Source organism: Pseudorasbora parva, chromosome 22 (genome assembly GCF_024679245.1).
Source record: "Pseudorasbora parva isolate DD20220531a chromosome 22, ASM2467924v1, whole genome shotgun sequence".
Taxonomy (NCBI): Eukaryota; Metazoa; Chordata; class Actinopteri; order Cypriniformes; family Gobionidae; genus Pseudorasbora; species Pseudorasbora parva.
Genome location: NC_090193.1, coordinates 21,187,265 through 21,200,314, shown reverse-complemented (window position 1 = coordinate 21,200,314; position 13,050 = coordinate 21,187,265). Strand labels below are relative to the sequence as shown.

Sequence of the window (13,050 nt, the reverse complement as noted above, 5' to 3'; positions counted from 1 at the left end):
GATAGATGGATGGATGGGTAGATGGATGTATGGGTGGATGGATAGACAGATAGATAGAGCATTTAGATTGCTCTACACCCCCCCCCCCCATCTCTCTCTCTCTCTCTCTCTCTCTCTCTCTCTCTCTCTCTCTCTCTCTCTCTCTCTCTCTCTCTCTCTCTCTCTCTCTCTCTCTCTCTCTCTCTCTCTCTCTCTCTCTCTCTCTCTCTCTCTCTCTCTCTCTCTCTCTCTCTACCTGCTCGACGTCACTCCTCTAGTACTGTCAACCCCAGACAGTCACAGTGAGCGGGTAAATACTTCCTCAAACACGCCGCGCTGTTCATTCTGCTCTCAACTTACACAGCAGCAGTGAGAATAAGAGACGAATTATTGAAACCTCTTGGACACTGAAGTTGGTAAGTTTTGAGCTTACAACTTTTAACTTTTTTTGCGCGTTTTGTAGGCGTTTGTAAATCCGCCCATCGTCAGCGTACAACTGTCAGACATAAATAACGTGAAACTTCCACGTTCTCCACCAACAACCAATAGGTTTCGTCGCATTTTCGACGTTTGTCGGTCGGTCGCCGTGACCATCAAGCGACACATTTCCAACAGATCCATTTCTGATTTAATGGAAACAAATGTAGACACTTGGTAACGAGAGATTAGCGACGCTTTTTGGGACAGGAAGTCCTTTAAATGTTTGATATGCGTTCTTAAATATTCAAGTTCAAGGATATATTTTCTTTAAATTTTTATTCGACTTCACTTGGTTACACTATCCAGATACGCGGAAGCAGCAGCAGCAGCTGTACTTTTCATAGAATGCGCTGCCAAAGTTATGTAAACACACACCGTAGAAAGACCAGACTGACAACTCTTTCCCGATCCTGCTCCTCTATACTGTAACATGTAACGTTAACGTTAAAGTTAGATCGTGTTATTATGTAACGTTATACATTCAGTCAGTCACTATACAGTAGGCTAGCCTAAGTTAAGTGTGGGCCTTTACGGTCTTGTTTTTCAAGTTCTTTGAGAGAGATACAAACTAACTAGTCTCGACGACAATGTCTTATTCGCATACACTATATGTAAGAATGTAACGTTAGATAAAATAAACTCAACTGCACAGGATTCAGTAGATTTCACCAACGTTACAGAAGCGTCTTAATCGTGGTTTCCATAGTTACCGCTATGACCGAGTTCTTCAGATGCGTTTTAGAGGTTGATCATGATAAAATATTTTATCTTCCCACTCAATCCCAGTGGTATAGCTCACATGTGCGGTTTTTTTCCCCTCAAGCATCTTTATCAGTTTTTCGAAAGCATTATCTGTCACCACAAAATGAACAATGATGTAGACTTATCTCTGTGACAATATTTACCAAACCATCCGACAGTTTCTCCATCCACCCTTAAAAAAAACAACAGAAGATGGGGTATATCTGGCCATCACATGTAAGACAGACATGTGATGGTGACAAATGCTTTATTATGAGATTTTCTTTCTATTGCTCTGTTTGTTTTGATTATGTACCAAAGGACTTAAACATATTTGCATGGTATACATAGTGTCCAGGCCATATTTGCAAGCTGTTGAGTAGGTTACTATATTTTTCCTGGTGGTATGAACCTGCAGTGTTCACCCTCAAGTGGTTTCAACCCTGTATACATTTCTTCCTTCTGCTGTACACAAAGATATTGGAAGAATGTTACCAAGCAGATCTTATCTTCCCATTGACTACCATATTATTATTACTTTTTCCATACTTTAGATCATTGCTGTTGTATTGTATTGGGAAGCCGGAATGTGTATCCATCGACAGAAACATACATTAGGCAAGATCATGGTCATTACCATGCCAAACATTTTTAGAGAGTAATGATGAGAACTGATTTTAAAATCCTGACAGTAGGACTACTTCAGGGGTAAGGAACGTTGATCCAAAAGGGCCACTCTCTTGCAGAGTTTAGCTCCAACCCTGAAAAAAACACTCACCTGCCTGTAACTTCAGTAATCCTGAAGACCTTGATTAGATTCAGGTGTGTTTAATTAGGGTTGGAGCTAAACCCTTCAAGAGAGTGGCCCTTCTGGATCAACGTTCCCCACCTCTGGCCTACTTGTTTTTTTTTACAGTACATTTATGCATTTGGCAGACGCTTTTATCCAAAGCGACTTACATTGCATTCAAGGTACACATTTTACATTATTATCATTTCTTGCTTTCCCTGGGAATCGAACCCATGACCTTGGCGTTGCTAGCACCACGCTCTACTGGTTGAGCTACAGGAAAGCTATATACAGTAGCAATGTTAACGAAGGTAGCGAGGCTTTAATTCTTCCAGAACTGATAGGGGCAGCACATACGCTTAGAAGTGTTTCAGTCGGTCCTCAAAGGGTAAAGAAGAAAAACGCCTACAAGCACATGGTGGAATGTAATAAAATATTGAAAATCTGTTAAACCTATTTGACCGTATGCCTGTTGATGGGATTTGATGCGTTGTGAGTTAAGAGCAGGTTGAGCAATTTCGTTGCATGTCTAACTAAACAAAAAACACTGTATTATCCCATGAGACTAAACAGTAGCTTGCTGTTATCATTTTGCTCGTCAAGTTTGGCCGTATTTACAGTAAGAACGGTAAATTACTGGAAAAAATGTCCTGTATTTTTACCTTTTTGTTTAGGCTACTTGCCCATTTCTTGATAGGCTACTGCAATTTCTGTGGCAGAAGACATCTTAATTCACAGTATTGTTTTAAATACTGTTGAATTTTAACATTTTCATTATTTTAAGGTCAGGGGTCATTAATGTTTTTTATTTATTTTAAAAGGTTTAAATGAAGGAGTTAATGTTAAAGTATTATTGGTCTTTTTTACCGTGGTATCGAGTATCATGTACTTTTGGTGGTATCAGTACCGACTAGGTCTGGTATTGTTTGTGACATCCCTATCTGAGAGTTGTCTTGACAGAAATAATAATATGTTTTATATCCATCAAGTTCCTATATAAAAAAGTTATATAGGAACTACATATATATATATATATATATATATATATATATATATATATATATATATATATATATATATATATATATATATATATATATATATATATATATATATATATAATTTTATTTTTTTATTTATTTATAATATAATTACATTATATAATTATATTATACTGTTACAGATACTCACTGGGTGCTTTGTTCATGATATTAACTAGAGATTCCAGTAGTTTGTCTGTTGTGTTTTTCTTGTTTAAAGGTTGCTTGTGTGTCTGCACTTTGCTACTGTACGTCCACAACATGTACAGTGAACCAAATCAACACATTTTGCTCAGCCGGAAGGCATATGTTAGTAAAAGGTCTTAATCAACAACATGCACCTCCTCTGAATTATTTATCAAGCAAACTGCAGGAGAGAAGAAAGTAGTGATGATGGTGCTCCGTCACCCGTCTGCCAACATCTATGTTCTGTCTCTGTAATACGTACGGCTCTTTTACAAGCAAACACCATTAGTAGTGTTCAAATCTATCATTGGCTTTGTTTTGAGCTGTTTTTCCATCATAGTGCCTCTGGCAAACACACATACAACACAGTTCTTTTGTAAAAAGCCTCACAGCACGACACCCAAAAGTATTGTATGTTCTGTATGTTTTGCATGTAATTACTCAGTTTTTCTTGTTGTATCGCTTTTGAACGCACAGCAACAAAAGGTCTGTTTTATGGTATCGAGCGCACAGGCCGCTCTCTGTTGGTCTTGGATTAATGAAGCTTTTGTGAAGTGTGCGCAAAGCAGAAATGGACACCACTCTTATTGCACAGACAGACAGAGACAAGCTCAGCTTCACCTTTAGGTCGACATGCCAACGTACACGTGTGTGTGCCCAAAAATCTTGTCTAAAACAACATTGACGGGATTTGAGCCCTAATGTCGCACACACACATTTGATAACAAGCTTGCAGTCATACAGCAAGCCCTGTTTCAAAGACGGAATTGGCTTTTCCACACTAACCTTGACTAACTATTGTGTGTGTGTTATAGGCGAGAGAAAGACAGAGGCATCGGGTCTCTTGTTTCTTAGCCTAAGGGAAGCGAGGGGTGAGAAATCAATGCTACACTAAAACGAATGTCACATGGCCCTCTGCACTCATCTGACCTTGAAGTCACTGATCTCTCATTCTCCATGTTTCCCTTTCACAAACTGTAACTCTCTTTCTCTCTCTTTCTCGCTCTCTGCACACAAACGCTTCCTTGATGCATGTTATTTTAACCCGATGACCCTGCGACATACGTGTAAAAAAGAAATGGTTTTCCTTGGTGTTATGTAACACTCACAAAGACATTTTTGTTCTTGCATCCATCAATCGGTAACTGATTAAACTCACCTGCAGACATGTAATTCTAGATCTTGCTCGCAAAAACCAGATTATCAAGTTTTAACATGGCGAATGTGTTTTTGTTCATATAAATATTCATATAATGTTCTTGTGTCCCAAATATTGACTTGAAACAAGAAATGAAAATGAACACTATTTTACTTTTTTAATGTACATTTCTTTCTTATCATTGATGATTCATTTGTGCATGTTGGTCAAAGAAAATACTTTCTAATCTTAAATCAATGTGCCAATGCTTATGATTTTAACCAATAACCAAAAAACTTAATTTCAAGATTTACTTTTCATGATCTAATACCAATTAGATGGATAAGATAAAGTGATGTCTTACTGAATCTTGTTATACTTGAAAATACACTACTGTTCAAAAGTTAAGGAACAGTAATCTTATTTTTATTTAGCAAATTAAATCAAAAGTTTTAGTAAATAAATGTAAATTATGTAAGCGTTCTCTTTTAAATAGATTATTTTAATTTGAACTGTCTATTTTAAAAATGAACTATTTAGTATTTAATGATAATGTGAAACCAGCAAATCTTAACCAGCAAATCAGCATATTATTATGATTTCTGAAGTATCATGTGATGTTGAAGGATCATGCGACACTGAAGACTGGAGTAAAGGCTGCTGAAAATTCAGCTTTGTATTATAGGAATAAATTATATTTTAAAATATACTGAAATAGAAAATAGTTATTTAAAATTACATTTTACAATATTGCTGTTATTATAAATGAAGGTAGCCTTGGTGAGCATGAGATTTAAAAAATATATATAAAAAAAATATTTTGAATGGTAGTGTCTGTCACATTAATATGGTTTTAATGTCAGTATAAAATCAAATTAGGACAATTAACTTTCTTAAATATAACCTCCTGGTTCTCAAACTTGTCATGTGACATCACTGTTTTATTTTTCAATATTTTTCTTCTCTCTAATCACATATCATATAGGTACCATTTTTTATGATCCAAATAATTTTCTTCATTAATGTGCCATATTCTGGAAGTAAAACGAAGTGCAAAAGTCATATTTTTTCTTAACTGTATTGTGAGTACGGCAATGTACAGAGGGGGATTTTGGGAGCCTGGCGGATTAGTTTTGCTGTACATTAGCAAAGTACAAACAGCAGCGTGATGCCTTGAACTCTGAGAATGACTCAGCTGTTTCCATGTAATTCTATACATATATATTCACAAGTGGGATTTATAGAAATATGCAACTGCACCATCTGGACTAACAGGTTTCCCGGTGTTCTCCGAAACATGGCTGTTTTCTTATAAACTTTCAGGTTCTCTTCACCCCTTTCACATTATTTCTAAACTTGCAGCGCATTTAATTCCTCAAACAGTACATTCATTCCACACATTTAGTACATTCAGTCTCAATTTCTGACTAACCTTCTGTAAAGTGACAGTCTACCCTTTTTAATGCATATTATGCAGGCAAGTACAATACCATGAAACTGAGACCAAAAGATCTTGTCGTGCAAAGCGTTTTCTAATTCTAGTGTATTTTATAGGGTAAAGCAGCTGCGTGATCTATCATAAATTCACACAGCATTCTCTAGACTAAAATATATAGATGTTAGTCAAAATAGCTCACTTCAGTTTAGGTCCAAGTGTCCAATTTAAGTCCAAGTGTCTTTTAAAGTCCTGAAGTTGTCAGCTGAAGTTATCATTTCTTCTCCGAAGGTGACATATATCTTACTTTAATGCTTCAGATTTAAGATTCACTTTTAGACTCAACTCATAGTCATTTTTAATAATAATTTTTAAAAAATCCCCTCCCTCTTGCAGCAACTTCTCTTCTCTGATGATATGTTTACTTGCGTAAGGGCGGGACAACCTGTCACTCACATGACATCACAGCAATAGCAAACCACTACAGTCCAACAATCCAATCATTTCCCATTAGACAAAATCAAGTCCCAACATCTTTTCTTGTTTGAGAAGCCGTTTCACTATACGTCACAATACAGAAGAAAGAAAACTTTTAATTATCTATTCAGTTTATTTGATTAGTTTCAACCTGTTTTCCATTTTTAATTTGTTTTATATTGAGATCATCTGAAATATATGTGCATGTTTCCAGCCCGTTTTTGAGTGAGTACAGTTTGGAGACTGTGTAGGTGGTTAAAAAGAAGAGGTGAGCAGAGCAGCTGTCTGATGCAGGATAGAGAACAGAGCGAGTCTCTTATAGAGCAGCGGCACTACACACACTGTAATTCTCTCCAATTACTTCTACACAAACACCCGCACACAAAGAGAGAGATCTTTGTTTATCTTCAGAACACAAATTTAGATATTTCTGATGAAATTGGAGAGCTCTCTGACCCCTCCATGGATAGCTATTTAATTAACACTTTCAAGGCCCAGAAAGGTTGTAGACATTGTTAAAATAGTCCATGTGACTCGTGTCAAGAATACCTTTTTGCCCAAAAAACAAACAAAAATAACTACTTTATTCAGACCTTTTATTGTCTGTGTCAGTCTCCTACACTGTTGATATAGTAAATACAGTGCAGCAGTTCTACGGCAGAACGGCGGATCAACACTGGCCAGCTCCTGCGTCAGCATCACGCGTATGCGTCTTAGTGCTCACGTAAACAGCGCCGGCCAATAGTAGGTTCAGACGTATCTCTTTTAAAAAGTGCTGCACTGTATTTACTACGTCAACAGTGTAGACTGACACAGACCAGAAGAGGTCTGAATGAAGTTGAATAAAGTAATTATTTTTGTTAGTTTTTTGGCACAAAAAAGGTATTCTCATCGCTTAACAAAATTAAGGTTGAGTTGAACCACTGGAGTCACGAGGACTATTTTAACAATGCCTTTACTACTTTTCTGGGCCTTGACAGTGTTTATTAAATAGCTGTCTATGGAGGAGTCAGAGAGCTCTCAGATTTTATCAAAAATATCTTAATTTGGGTTCTGGAGATGAACGAAGGTCTTATGGATTTGGAACGACATGAAGGTTAGTAATTCATGACAGAATTAAAAAATTTGGTTGAACTAACCCTTAAGCCAGGGTTCCTCAAAATCGGTCCTTGAGGGCCTCTGTTCTCCTGCAGAGTTTAGCTCCAACCCTGATCAAACACCTGAGCGAGCTAATCAGTGTATTCAGGATCACTAGAAAATCACAGGTAGGGGAGTTTGATCAGGGTTGGAGCTAAACTGCAGGACAGTGGCCCTCCAGGACCGAGTTTGAGGAAACCTGCTTTAAGTGAATGTGAAATCCAGTGCTTCCACCCAGAAGAAAGGAAAATCAAATATAAGATCTCCTTCTCAACTCACATCTTTCTCCTAGACAGAAATGAGATCAAGTGAACATCAAATTGAGACATAAGGCTAAGTCTCCTGCTTCTCACATGTTTCTCCTGAGACAAAAAATGACATTCTCTCATGTGTGTCTCCTCTGAAGTTTCATAAGAGATCTTGGTAACATCACTCACTGAGCTCAGATTATTCTCCTTAACCAGAGATGCTCAAACTCTCTCATTTATCTCCTCTAAAGCTTCATAAGAGATCTCAGTAACATCACTCACTGAGCTCAGATTATTTCCTTAACCAGAGACACTCACACTCTCACGTTTATTTCCTCTAAAGCTTCATAAGAGATCTCAGTAACATCACTCACTGAGCTCAGATTATTCTCCTTAACCAGAGACGCTTACACTCTCACGTTTATCTCCTCTAACGCTTCATAAGAGATCTCAGCTACATCACTCACTGAGCTCAGATTATTCTCCTTAACCAGAGACACTCACACTCTCACATTTATCTCCTCTAACGCTTCATAAGAGATCTCAGCTACATCACTCACTGTGCTCAGATTTTTCTCCTTAGCTAGAGAGACTGGATGTCTTATATTTGTCTCCCCAAAAGTTTCAGAAGAGATCTCAACAACAACATCACACACTGTGGTCAGATTTGTCTCCTTGGCTAAAGAGACTGGATTGCTCATATTTGTCTCCTTTAAAGTTTCAGAAGAGATCTCAACAGTATCACACGCTGTGCTCAGACTTTTCTCCTCAGCTAGATACTCTGGAACTCTCACTTTTGTTACCTCTAAAGTTTCATAAAAGATCTCAATAACATCACACAATGTGCTCAGAATATTCTCCTTAGTTAAAGACTCTCAAACAAATGATGTGCCTTAAGCCTATGCACACAAACTGTACAGCTTTCTTATTGTATCAACAATGAATCTTATTTACAGAGGTCTCTTCTAAAACTATTGAGAAGATAAATTTGAGAGGTTCAGAGTCTTTAGTTTATGAGAAAAGTCTGAGCACAGTGTGTTAAGATCTCTTCTAAACTTCAGATAAGACGTGTGAGAGCTCTAGTGTTTCTTGCTAAGGAGAAAAGTCTGAGCACGGTATGTAATGATGTTGATGCTTATGAATCTTCAGAGAAGTTGTGTGAGAGCTCCAGTGTTTCTCGCTAAAGGAGAAAAGTCTGAGCACAGTGTGTGATGTTGTTGAGATCTCTTCTAAATCTTTAAAGGAGACATATGAGAATGTTACGCGAGTTTTTGAGTTTTTGTCTCAGGAGACAATTGTGAGAAACAGGAGACTTAAGCAAAAGTCTCTATTTAATGTTAATGTATCCTCATTTATGTCTCGCAGAAACATTTGAATTGTTAAAGGTTTTTTCTCCCCTCTGGGTAGCTTATATGTGATTCATCCATGCCATTTCAATCAAGCACAATACATGCAAAGAACAAAACAACCTATGTTTACCCTTACGAAACAAAAATATATTGCAATATACTAGAATTTATATTGCAATACATTAGAAAATATATTTCAATGTATCAGAAACTTCCTCATATATTTGAAAATATATAGCAATATATGGATGGACAACCTATTGCTATATATTGATTCATATATTAAAATACATTGATATACAAACAAAACTGAATTATTTCATGTATGTTTATTGAAACAAAGTATTTTTTGTGAGTTAAGCAAGCTCCTGCATATGTTTACAGAGGTTGATTAACAATAGCCCAAATCAGATGGTGCATGACATTCAATATATTTTCTATATTTAGAAAATATGATGGTGCATGACATTCAATATATTTTCTATATTTAGAAAATATTTCTATTAGGGCCGGGACTTTAACGCGTTAATTAAGATTAATTAATTACGTGACTTTAACGCGATAATTACGTGACTTTAACGCGTTAATTAATTACGCAAAAAAAAAAAAAAAAAATTACCACACTTATTTTTGCACCGCGGAACGTTTTTCAATGAATGAGTTTCGACGGACCAATTATACTGGAACACCAACTAGCGCTCCGGAGCTTTTACTGTCTATGCTCCGGAGTCACGACAACAACGAACCATGTGAACATGAACGAAGCTATGGAACGAAGAAGCTGATGAGACTGCTTTGCTTGGCCCCGTGGATGGGAAATTTTGTTTAAAAAAACGAAAGGATGGAAGCGTCGTCAAGAGCACGGTTGTGTGCAAGCTATACAACAAGGAATTCCCGTATCACCGCAGCACATCGAGCCTCAAATATCACAAAAATGCTTTTGCTAAACTGGCAAACATGCACTGGTGTGCTGGACTGAAATAAATAAACAATATTTTGTTGATTAAGCTTATGTATTCAGTCATTATTCAATGGTATACTAAAAATACATGTGAAAAATTACTTCTCATTGTTCTCAGGTCAAATATTTATGCAATTAAAATGCGATTAATTAATTACAAAGCCTCTAATTAATTAGATTATTTTTTTTAATCGAGTCGCGGCCCTAATTTCTATATTATATTTTAATCTGTTATATTTTAAAATATATGACAGACAGTGTACATTAGATTATTTCATATTTACCATGTATACAATATATATGATAATTATATACTATGTAATATAAAACAATATATTTGACATTGTATAAGACATATGTTCCCATATAAATCTGATTATATTATCCAGTACATTGAGGTATATTATCTCATATAATTTTACATATATATTTACATATATATACAATGACTCTTCCAATATATAATTTCATATATTGTAGGATATATTTCAATATGCATAGCAATATATTGAATAGTATAATGATATGTATTTATTCAATATATGAAAACGGCAATAATTGCAGTATTGTCCCATATATTGCAATATATAACTTGCATATATAATATATTATTATATAATATATCATATGATATATTACCATGTAAATTTCACAATATATGGAGACACATGAAATATATTGTCAACTAATATATTGAGAAATATATTGTCAACTAATATATTGAGAAATATATTTTTGTTGCGTAAGGGTACATGCATGCAAAATGGGTTGTCCAAGATAAACTTTGTAATGTTAAACGAAGAACAAAAAGGTTAAGCAGCAACCATGAAGCACTGATACACTGTAGTATTACATTTGTTATAAAGAAATAATTGATCTAGACTAAACACCATACACTTGTCTGATCATTGTTTGGAATAAGCGATGCATATTCATTTCTGGGCACTGAAGATCAATTTTAATGAGTGACCCCTGATATTCTGAAACACATAATGCTTTTTAAATGATAGTTTCAGTATTTACAATATTAGTACACATTTAAAATGTAAGTTTATCCTAAAATAAAATGTAAGACATCCGGGTTTGGTTGAAAAACTTCTTAGACTAGTCTTAAAAGGTATTCAAGAATTATCTTTCCCCCAAACCTGGTAATTACTTATTTAAGTCAGTTACATAAACATGTAATTTAATTTCAATTGGAAAAGTAAGATTGATTGCCCTTTGGTTAACTACTACTTAGCATAGTTGCATAGTAGCATATAGGAACTTATTTGACAAAGTTTATGTAGCTGGTATCAAAAGGCAAAGCTGATACCTAAATGAGACATATAAGAGAAAATGAGCACTTAGTATCCTGAGCTTAGGGAAAGCTCTGTCAGAGCCATAGCCTTGTGGACAGTTCATCAACATTGAGGCACCTCAGACAGCATGAGTTCAAGTCCTAGCTAAAGGTATACTTTCCTGCTCCTCTTCCCTTCTCGCCTCTCCCATTGTTTCCAGTCGCTTATCGTACGGTCCTGTCCATTAAAGGTGAAAAATCCCCAATGTCAAAAAAAAGAAAGAAAAAAACTCCTACAGCAAGTCAATAAAGAGAATGCCCATGTTTCTCATTTTACACTCCTTTTTCTCAGATATTTCTCATGTCTCAGTTGTGTCTACTCTTATTTCTCCTAATGGATTTTAGGAGAAATATGGGAAGACAAAGCGGACACCTAATTTAGACAATAAAGAGATTTTCCAAGCTTCTCTCACCACAATCTCAGTTTTGACTCGCTTAGACATCTCTCATTTGTGTATATATTTGTTTCCTAAGGAATTTTAGGAGAAACATCTGATAAACAGCTGACACTTAATCAAGAAACATATGAGCTTAAAAAAAGAAACCAATGAGCAAATAGTTTTTCCTTTGAGTAGCATCCCAAATGAAAGCCAAATATGGTTACCTTTGACTCTATGAAAGTGTGTGTGTGTGTGTGTGTGTGTGTGTGTGTGTGTGTGTGTGTGTGTGTGTGTGTGTGTGTGTGTGTGTGTGTGTGTGTGTGTGTGTGTGTGTGTGTGTGTGTGTGTGTGTGTGTGTGTGTGCTTGTTTTGGGGAAATATCAGGACACAAAAGTGTATAATGAGATGACAGGTATTACAAGGATAGGGTGAAATATGAGGACATAACCCATATCCCCAGTTTTTTTAAATGCTTATAGATCTTACAGAATGAGTTTTTTTTTTTTTTTTTTTTTTTAGTTAAAATGCAGAATGTTTCCTGTAATGGGTAGGTTTAAGGGTAGGAGTAGGCCTAGTGTAGTGTAGGGGGATAGAAAATACTAGTGGGCAGAATAATAGAAGAGCAAACGATTTTATGTGTAACTTTACATTAACATACCTGAACTTTCCAGTGTTGAGCCAGTGTTGCTGTGTCTGGCTGCTCAAACAAATAAACAAAACAATCTTGCTTCTTTCATTTGTTTTGCTGTAAACATGTTGACTAAATTAGTGACCTTTTATGTTATATACTATATTATATTACTATAGTATTAGAACATAAATTAGACAAAGTTAAAGAGTTGATGGTAAAGCATTCAACTCACATTTGTCTTCTTCACAAAAATTTGTTTTTCAGGGTGAACACATTACGCTACTTTTACTACCAAAAGAGGAAAATAATGCATGCTACTTTTACATCCAAAGTTCCAAATGAAAGTTATGCGTAAAATTGGAATATCGCATTAACATTTGCAGCGTTCTCATCTCATGTTCTAGAGAACAAAATTGTCACTTTCTGGGAAATTACCACAAAATATCTGTAATAAAATTGGATGTTTTTTTCCACAGATGGCTTGCATCTCAGAGCGCACAGTCAGATGAAACGCAATAAACACTGTCATGTTATCTTGCATTTAGGAATGCAATCATGCAAGATGCTTCTGGGAGGGAATTAAACCAAATTATTTTGATGACAAAATTTGGCTCAAAGCACAACATTTGAGATGGTTTGCGTTGCGGTTGGTCTGCTGCACACTCCACATCAGCATTACCTGGAGCCCCACACATGCCTATACAGTACATAGAGATATTGTGGCTGAGACTTTTTCTGA

General features: G+C 35.8%; 1 protein-coding gene and 1 non-coding gene across 2 annotated transcripts in view; one reads left to right on the top strand and one right to left on the bottom strand.

Moving 5' to 3' along the window:
• Positions 1 to 244: 244 nt before the first annotated feature.
• Positions 245 to 13,050, top strand: part of prkcdb (protein kinase C, delta b) — a 32,711-nt gene continuing 19,905 nt past the window's right edge. The window contains exon 1 of the mRNA XM_067431297.1: positions 245 to 395. The gene's annotated coding sequence lies outside the window, so the exon portion shown is untranslated. The remainder of the gene's footprint in view (positions 396 to 13,050) is intronic.
• Positions 2,201 to 2,275, bottom strand: trnaa-agc (transfer RNA alanine (anticodon AGC)). The gene has a single exon. It is a non-coding gene; the product is annotated as a tRNA-Ala (tRNA).